Genomic DNA, 8,466 nt, shown 5'->3' on the forward strand with positions numbered 1-8,466 from the left:
TGGGCTCCTGAAGTGATCCCTCCCCGTGTTTACACCCTCCCTCCACCAAAATCTTGAGTCAGGTTTACCAAATTCATGGAGTACGTGAAATAACGAAGGAAAACAGAGAAGGGGCTGAGTCTTGTCTCCAGGGAGCTGTGGGGCAAAACTATGGTAGCATTTCAGGAACAGGGAGGTGGGGGCAGAGAACACCTAAGGACAGAAAACTCAGGGACCCTCCTGGAAAGAGTATTGGAACTTCAAAGGCTATGAATCTCAGAACCAGATTTCTCAGGGGTAGGAGGCACCAACAGACAACCAGGCTAACCAGTCAAGACACTGTACCTTAATATTATTATTCCCTATGTGGTGCTTTCCTGGGTCTTTCCTTCTTGATCTACAGTCTCACTTAGACTTTACTCCCTCCAAGAAGCCTTTTCTGATTTCTCCAATGTGGGTTAGAACCTTCAACTCTGAGCTTCTCCCATGAGTTCTTATCATAGGAGTGTTCACCCTGAGTTATAATTGCCTATTTGAATATCTGATCTCCTATGAGACTATACTCCATTTGGTCAGAGCTAAATCTCTGATACCACTGTGTTCCCAGATGTGTCACCGCCTCTGACACATCATAGGTTCTTGTTATGTGTTCAGTGCACTAGGATAAAGTAGAAAAAGCAGTCTTTGGTATCCTATAAAAACCAGATTCAGGTTCTGATTTTAATATTTAAAAGCTGTGCAACTCTGGGCATGTTACCTAACCTCTCTGAGGCTCAGTCATCTCCTCTGTAATTAGGATGGAAGGTGCTGGGTCAGTGTAAGGATGGAATCAGCAGATGTTTATTCCTCAACTTACTCTCTTATATTTGGCCCATCCCTTCCATCCACACATCCCTACCAAGTCAAAGCCCCCAGCACCTTACAAACTCCTACTTTTTCCTCTTTACTTCACACTGTGTCTCTGGGATTTATGAAGCTCTTCTTCTGTACCAGACAATATCCCAAACTAAGCGTCTTCAAACTACAGCCCATGGGCCATATATATATAGCTTGGCACCTGTTCTCATACTATTCATGAGCTAAGGAAAGTTTTTACATTTTTAAATGGTTGGGGGAAATATAAAGAAGAATATTTCTGGGGCTCCTGGGTGGCTCAGTCGGTTAAGTGTCCAACTTTGGCTCAGGTCATGGTCTCACACAGTTCGTGGGTTTGAGCCCTGCGTTAGACTCTGTGCTGGCAGCTCAGAGCCTGAAGCCTGTTTCAGATTCTGCGTCTCCCCCTCTCTTTGCCTCTGTCTCCCTCCCTTTCTCTCTCTTTCTCTAAAAATAAATAAACATTAAAAATTTAAGAAAAGAAAAATATTTCATGACACATGAAAATGATTTGAAATTCGCATTTCAGTGTCCATAAAAAACTGTCTATTGGCCCAGAGGCACACTCATTCCTTTCCTTATTGTCTATGGCTGCTTTTGCACTGCAGTGGCAGAGTTGAGTAGCTGTGACAGAGACTGTATGACCACAAAGCTGAAAATATTTCCCACCTGACACCTTATAGAAAAAGGTTGCAAATCCACATTCTAAGCAGTTCCCATGTCGATGGTTATGAAGTTCTCCTTAGTGCGGTATGAAGTCAGTATCATTATTGCCCTCATTTTACAGTTGAGGAGCCTGAGTGGAGAGGTTAAGCAATATAGCCAGGGTTTCACAGCTTGTAAATCAAGTTGGGATCAAACTCTTGCTGCTCTGAAGTGGCAAGAGGACTGGAGACAATTGCAGATAGCCTCTGCACCACGCTAGGGAGTCTGGCTGTGAAGGTTCTTGATCAGGGAGTCATGTGATGACGCAAAATCTTAAAGTGATCACTGCGGCCACTGAATCAGAGGAGAGAGCATGACAGAAGTAACAAAGAGTAGGCACGATGAATTTGAACACTGGAGCTCAGCTTCCCGGGTTTGATTGCAGACGGCCGCTTATCTGTGTGACCTTGGACAAGTTATTCAACCTCTCCCTGCCTAATTTCCTTAGCTCTCCAATGGGGAGAATAATAGACTCTAGACTTTCTCTTATGGGGTTGTTGTAAAGACTGGAATGGAAACTTCTGTCTTATTAGTCTGTCTTGAGGCACAGAGCTGCCTCTAGACATTCGCCGTGGTCATGCCTGTTATTCAACCTGACACGAAGCCACTGCTCCCTCTGTCCCAGGCACCATTCCAAGCAATCAAGATACAAAGAGGAAGAAAGACAAAATCACCAGACCTGCTTCCTGCACGTAAGTAGCACACGGTCCACTGACTGGCGCAGGAGAGAAAGTCAGCACCTGGAAGCAGTGTCACAGGCGCTATGATGGGCCATCACAGGAAGCAGAGACAGGAAGACCTCATTCTGGCTCTCCCTTCTACGGCTCAGGCTCTCACTCCTTCCAGAACACACCAGGCATCCTGCTGGGTTTGTCCCATGCGCTTGTGCAGGCCTAAATGGGGAAAAATACAAGCACAGGCAGTTGTCCAACGCCCTGGCATGGAGCTATGTCTGTAAGACTATAAAGCACAAATCAGCCCAGGGTACAAGACCCCTGGGAGAACCTGGGCCACAGAATTATTTGGCCACTTCCACCTGCCAAATCACAAAACAACAAATTCACAGGAAGGGCTGTTGATGCTGAAAAAGCCTAGCAGGTTCCAACCTGGAAACTTGTATTTGTCCTTACTAATGTGCCTTTGAGGTACAGCAAAATCCAGGGCAATTAGGAATTTCACCGTATAATAGGCCAGCATCACCTGCTTGCTTTTCTTTTTTACTATTCTTTATTAGTTTCTGATTTGTTATTTAGAAGTGTATATTTATGTGTGCACATGGAGCTATGCATAGAAGATTGGAAAAATACACCAGTGGCTTCCAACTAGGAGGGGGGTGGAGCCATTGGCATGTGAAAGAAGAAAGAGGCGGTTTACTAGTATCACCTAACTTTTTTCCCCCAAATACTCATATGCTTGCCTTCTCCCTCAGGTATAATATCTTAAGCATAGGCATATTTTAAAAGCTCCCCAAATAATCCCCATGTATGCCTTTTTCTTCCACTCCCATCCCCTGCCTGATGTATAACCATTAACCTACACCAAATGTTAACAGTAGTTATATCTGAGTATTGGCATTATACTTTTCCTAAAAATTCATCTTTTTTCTTTACTGGTGTTATTAAAATTCTACCACGAACATGTAGGCTAGCACAGTAATTATATGTGTTGGTTCTGGAGTCAAACTGTTGAAAGTTCAAACCTAATCATGGCAGGTCACTGTGCCTCTGTGATCTCATCTGTAAGAGGAGAAAAATAACAGTAGCTATCAAACTGGGTTCTTGTGAGAAGTAAATGCCTTTGCACACAAAAAGTTCTTAAAGCAGTGCCTGGCATGTAGGCTATTCAATAGGAGTTACCAGCACTATTAACACATAAGAAAAAATTAGCAATCCACTTTTAAACTGTAGAACATTTTGAAAATAAAAAACATAAAGAAGGGAAAAAAAGAGTCCCTGGTGCTTGCATGTTTTTGAATATTATGGATGCTGGATGGCAAGCTCATGCTGTGTTTTTTCCATCTGTGAAATGGGAAGACAGTACTCTACTGGGGGCGGGGGAGGGGGGTAGTGGGATACAGAGAGCTGTGAAAGGGCTCCCTAAACTTACGGTGGAATTAAAAAGTGAGGGATGGTTGTTATTACTCGGAGTAACATTGACGCAGCATAAAAGAAAAGCTACACCGGCTGCGGGGCCAGAAGGCTAATGGTGGCGGGAAGGAGATGGCTGGGCTTCCCCTTCCATCTCATTGGTTCCAGCCCAGAAACCCCACCCTGGCTGGAGAGAGAAGATCTGGGCCTCATTGAAAGGCATCCCAACCATTCTCTTTTTTGTCAGACATTAATGGGCACTCAGCTTTGCGTATGCATTTCTTTCTTCTCTTTCAATTCATGTTTGCGTTTGGCATCTCTGTGTCATTACTGATTAGCAAGTTGCAGGCAACTTTATAGCTAATATTCACTGATGCCAGGCGCTGTTCTAAGAGTCACCATAGTAACTCATTTATCCTCCAGGCAACTTGAGGAGACACCTTTTTATTACCTCCTCTTTCCAGAGGAGGAAACTGAGGCATGGAGAAGTTAAGTAACTTGCACAGTCTGTAGGTGACAGATCTAAGATTCAGACTCTCGTGGTCTGGCTGCAGACTGTTGATGCTTTTAGTCACTAGACTAGAATTCGTTTCAGACTTGATGACAATCAAGACAATTAGGGGAGAAGAGGCTCCAGGAAGTCTACTGCACAGCAGTGCTCTCCGATCTGGGGTGACTACCCTGTGCGGAGCATTTGCTGAGACTGCGATGTCTCAGAGCCCCTATCTGCTGGCTGACCTCAGCCCTGAGATCCCTTCTGGGTCCACGAGCGCTGGCAGAGCCAGGAGAGAGGTCCAGGCGATCTGACTCCACAGCCTCTCCTGCTCATCATGAACCTAAACGGTCTTGAAAGGAGCAGAAATTGGTAAAGGTTTTCGGAAACAAATGTTGACACAAGCTGTTGGTGTTCATGGAGACTCCGCATTCAGAATCCCTTTCCATCTCATGCCTCTGGCAACTGGTGAGTATGACTGTAAACACTTCGGTGTCCAGAAGCAAGTTGCCAAAGACCCTCTTTTTGAAGGAAGAACACCCGGCCCTCACTGCCGGGGATGCAGCCGAGATCATTCGATGCCCGGTGATGTCTGCTGCTCTGACAGTTCCTGGGATCCATTCCTCCAGGAGTTTGGACAGCATCTGCTCTGAAGGTGGCCTTTCCTCTCCCAGAACATGATGTCACTCTCCAATCCTAAGCCTCAAATGGTTTGCAGATTTTCTGGGGTGACTATTTCCTATGTTCTGAGATCCCAGGTGGTGAGAGCATTCTGCCTGAGAATTGTGGACAGCGTTTACATGGAAAGCTGCTTATATCAATTAGGACGGGGCTGGTGGCAAGGAATAGAACACACCACCCAAGGGGCGCCTGGGTGGCTTGGTCGGTTAAGCGTCCGACTTCAGCTCAGGTCATGATCTCATGGTCCGTGAGTTCGAGCCCCGCGTCGGGCTCTGTGCTGACAGCTCAGAGCCTGGAGCCTGTTTCAGATTCTGTGTCTCCCTCTCTCTGACCCTCCCCCGTTCATGCTCTGTCTCTCTCTGTCTCAAAAATAAATAAATGTTAAAAAAAAAATTTTTTTTTAAAAAAAAGAACACACGGCCCAAGCTCGCATACACAATGAAAGGGAGTTTGTTAACTCATGTAACTGAATGGTCTCTGGGTAGATTTCAAGCCAGGATGGACTCAACCACTTCACAAAAGACCCAGCATTTTTATGTCTTTTCTCAGCTTTCTATGATGTCAGGTTCATTCCAGGGCTGGTTCCTCTCAAAAGAGCAAGAGGACTCCTGGAAGCCTCAGGGAGCATGCTTCTTTGTTCATTTTGAGTAGAAGGAGTAGCTGTCCCAAATTATTAAATGTAAGTCCTGGGCCCCTGATAGGGTCATCTAAGGTCAAATGCCCACCCCAAACCAACCGCCGTGGCCATAAACAGACCACAGTTTTTTGTTTGTTTTTTATGTTATTTTATTTATTTATTTTAATTCAAATCCAATTTTTTTTCATTGGTGTGTGTGTGTGTGTGTGTGTGTGTGTGTGTGTGTGTGTATATGTGTGTGTTAACTGATGGTCTCTTATAGTCTTACTTCCATGAGTGGCTGCAACCATGGGAAAAGGGGAGGGGAACCAGTCCCGAGGGGGGGGATCATGTTCACAACATTCCCCTTACACACAGAACTAAACAGAGGAGCACGGTCACTACCATGGTTAGAAGCTGGCGGTATGGGGGGCACCTGGATGTCTCAGTCAGTTAAGCATCTGACTTCAGCTCAGGTCATGGTCTCGAGGTTCATGGGTTCAAGCCCTGAATCGGGCTCTCTGCTGTCAGCTCAGAGCCTACTTCCCCGCTTCAGATGCTCTGTCTTCCCCCCCCCCCACCTCTCTCTCTCTCTCTCTCTCTCTCTCTCTCTCTCTGCCCCACCTCTGCTCATGCAGCACTCTCTCTCTCTCAAAAATAAACATTTAAAAAAAATTTTAAAAAGGAATGAGGAGGAACAAGTGGGGAACAGAACTGTTGCTGAAAAAATACAGACCCTCCATAAACTGCAGTGCCTAGGGACACTGGATCTGCTTCGACCTAAGAGGAATCAGATCAAAAGTAGTTTAGGAAGGCTGGAACCATCAGGGATGGAAGGAGGAGGAAGACAAAGGCTGTTCCTCCAGGGAGAAATTATACTGCCTCCCCCCAGCTTTTCTGCCAGGGTGCATTGGTGCCTGAATTTCTCCTAACAGTTTGCTTGTAATTCATGCTTAATCTCCATCAGCTTCTTCTAGATGACATCCTAGGAGCTGGCATGTGTCGTTCTGCTCCCAAGGAGTGCAGACTCAGAAGTCCTGAGGATAAACACAAGGTCCCCTTCTTGCTCTCCTCCATCTCCTAGTTTGCATCACAGAGGCTGTAACAGCAGACAAAGCACATAGGGGTTGCTGCCAGCCTGGCCCTCCTCCCAGAGGACTTTTCTGTCCCCCTGTAGGTCTCAGAGCACTACCTTCTTGTGCTTCTTCACCTCCTCCGGCATAGATGGCTTGTGCACCTGCATATCATTAAAACACCTTGATGCCATCAGAGATAGCCACACCAGAGGCCATGTCTCTGGAAGTGAAAAGGAGATGGCGAGGAGAGCCAGAGAAGGTGAGAGTCACTGTACTGCTGCCAGGACGCAGACCACAGCTGCTTTCAGTCAATCAGTGGACCCCTGGATCTGGAAAGTGAACACCATGCTCCCCCCAGTACACTGTTCTTTTGATTTCTCATGGCTTTTTCCGGAGCCATGAAAAATACCAAATATGGTTCAATAAAGCAACAAAGTAAATGGCAACTACATTCTTCTAGTTATTCAAGTCAAAAACCTTGGAATAATTCTTGACTCCTTCATTTCTCTCAGCCGGCCCTATGTGCAGTCTATCATTAAACCCTATCAGCTCCACTACAAAATGCATCAGGAATCTGACCCCTTCTCACTTTATCCATGGTGTTACCCTGGTCTAAGCTGTCTTCATCTTCCATCAAAATATTGTCCCCTGCTTTCTCCCATGTCATCTCATCTACCGAGAAGCCAGAGGAATCCTTTTATTTATTTTTTTAAATGTTTATTTATCTTGAGAGAGAGCAGGAATGAGTGGGGGAGGGGCAGAGAGAGAGAAGGAGAGAATCCCAAACAGGCTATGCGTTGACAGCGTGGAGCCCAACATGGGCTCAATCTCATGAATTGTGAGGTCATGACCTGAACCGAAACCAAGAGTCAGACGGTCAACCAAATGAGCCACCCAGGTGCTCCCAGAGTAATCCTTTCAAATAGTAGATCATATCACATCACTCCTGAGCTCGAAAGCCCCCAGTGGCTCACATAACACTCCAAAGAAGAGTCAAAAGATATAACAGTGGTTTTGGAGACCCTATATGTTCTAGCTTTTTACCTCTTCAATTCCATCTCCTACTACTTTCTCCCTGCTGATTCTGCTTCGGCCAGACTTGTTTCTCACTGTAACCCCAAAATATCAAGGGTACCCCCACCTTACAGCCATCCTATGTGCTATTCCTTCCACCTGCAACACCTTTCTTCACAGTATCTTCTTGGCTCATTCCCTTTCTTCAAAAGTTGATGTTATCAGAAAGATGTTACATGACCCCGTGTGAAGACATACCTAGTCTATCTTGAAGCCACTGACCTGGATTTTCATCGCACTTACCACTAACTAAAATATGTAAGCATTTGTTTACGTGTCGTTTTTTCCCATACTAGAATAAAAGCTCTATGATAACAAGGTCATTTACCACTATATCCCCAATATCTAAAACAGTGAAAGCATTCAATAAATAGTTATAGAGAATGAATAAAAGATTTTTAATGTTTATTTACTTATTTTGAGAGAGAGAGAGCTTGTATGAGTGGAGGAGGGGCAGAGAGAGACAGAGACAGAGAGAGAAAGAATCCTAAGCAGGCTGCATACTGTCAGCATGGAGCCTGATGCCAGGCTCGGCCTCATGAAGAATGAGATCATGACCTGCGCCAAAGTAAGGGGTCAGATGCTTTGCCAACTGAGCCACCCAGGTGCCCCAGATTTTGAACAAATAATACACCACAGAAGAAGTAGCTAACAACAGATGAAAAAACGTTCAGCCTTTTCAAGAAGCAAAGAAATTGGTTCATTTTTTGTTGGCCATGGCAATATTTTTGCCTATTAAATTGGCTAGAACAATCAAATAATAAATCCATTACTGTTGATAACAATGAAATTGGTATTTTCATGTATTCTTGGCAGTCTCACTGAGTCAGTAAGTAGATATTTATTGGGTATCTACTATATACAACTGTTGTGCAATTTTCC

The 8,466-nt window shown here is 45.0% G+C and overlaps 1 pseudogene; it reads right to left on the minus strand.

The window, feature by feature from the left end:
• Positions 1 to 6,224: 6,224 nt before the first annotated feature.
• LOC131483791 (cofilin-1-like) lies at positions 6,225 to 6,726 on the minus strand (annotated as a pseudogene).
• Positions 6,727 to 8,466: the final 1,740 nt, after the last annotated feature.

Source organism: Neofelis nebulosa, chromosome 8 (assembly GCF_028018385.1).
Source record: "Neofelis nebulosa isolate mNeoNeb1 chromosome 8, mNeoNeb1.pri, whole genome shotgun sequence".
NCBI lineage: Eukaryota > Metazoa > Chordata > Mammalia > Carnivora > Felidae > Neofelis > Neofelis nebulosa.